The 1,281-nt window shown below is 20.7% G+C and overlaps 1 protein-coding gene across 2 annotated transcripts in view; it reads left to right on the plus strand.

Annotated features, from left to right (window-relative positions):
• LOC107626875 overlaps positions 1–1,281 on the plus strand; it is a 41,932-nt gene that overhangs the window by 5,922 nt on the left and 34,729 nt on the right. The gene's annotated exons all lie outside the window — the stretch shown is intronic.

Consider the following 1,281-nt stretch of genomic DNA (forward strand, 5'->3'; position numbering starts at 1 on the left):
TAATTAAAATTCAATACATATAATTGATTAAACTATGTTATTTTTATCAAAATTAAATCAGATAAATTGATTTGGCCAAAAAATCAATAAATTATACCTTAAACCGGTCTAAATTAATATTTTTTATAAAAAATAATTACAATATTTCTATTATAAAAAATGACATATATATATATTAAGAACCCTAAATTTTAACCATTTTCTTTTCTCTGTATTGTTATAGGGTTAGAATTTAAGATTTTTAATATTAAAAAAAATAGGAAAAATTCCACTCCCCTCCCCTGCGAAATACTAAAATGACACTCACCTCCCCTCTATTTTATAAATGTACATTCCCCTCCCTTCTAACTTTTAAAAAACCTCTTCTTTAATCCATTTTAAATTTTTTGTGTTAACTAATGTTAACTTTATCCATTTTTTAAAAAAAATAAATTATTTTTTGAAAAAATATCCATTAAACAAAATTTTATTTTTTATTATTAAATTTTACTTACCAAAATACCCTTTAATAAATTATTCTTTTATTGATTAAATTGTATTTTACCAAAATATTTTCAAAAAAATTAATAATTAAATTATTTTTTTCTAAGATACCTACCCTTCAATAATTTTTAAATTATTAAATTATGATTTTACTAAAATTTTATTAACAATTATTTTTATATTTACTATTAATTTTTTGATATCAATATATATTATTTTAACATTAAATAAAAAAATCTTACCCGGGTAACCCACACTTTAGGAGTTAATTATTTTTTATATGATGGATGAAATGGTGTATTACATTGGTATGAGTTGAAATGGGTGTATTTCACAAGTGTGATATATAATACAAATCGTTAGTTACGATTTGTAAAACAAAAGAAATCGTTACTCACGATTTCATATATTACATTTTTTTTAAATTAAAAAATTAAAATCGTAACTCACGATTTCCTATTTTTTTTTGTCTTATTTGAAATCGTAATACACGATTTCTGTTAACTTTTTTTATTTTTTTGTCTTATTTGAAATCGTTACTCACGATTTCTTTTTATCCCATATCACTGCATTACACCAAAATATCATAATATTAACGAAAAACACCAATAATAATCCAATATAAAAAAAAATTAGCCACACTTTAGCTAGTTTCGTAAAAATATTGAAGTAAGAATTTGGAACAAATCTACAAACATGATCTAGTAGAATATCGATAAACTTAATAATTCTTTACATAATCATACTGCAGGGCACAAAAAAATTAATCACTAAATTAATTATATAACTATATAAATA

This window comes from Arachis ipaensis, chromosome B02 (genome assembly GCF_000816755.2).
Source record: "Arachis ipaensis cultivar K30076 chromosome B02, Araip1.1, whole genome shotgun sequence".
NCBI classification, from domain to species: domain Eukaryota; kingdom Viridiplantae; phylum Streptophyta; class Magnoliopsida; order Fabales; family Fabaceae; genus Arachis; species Arachis ipaensis.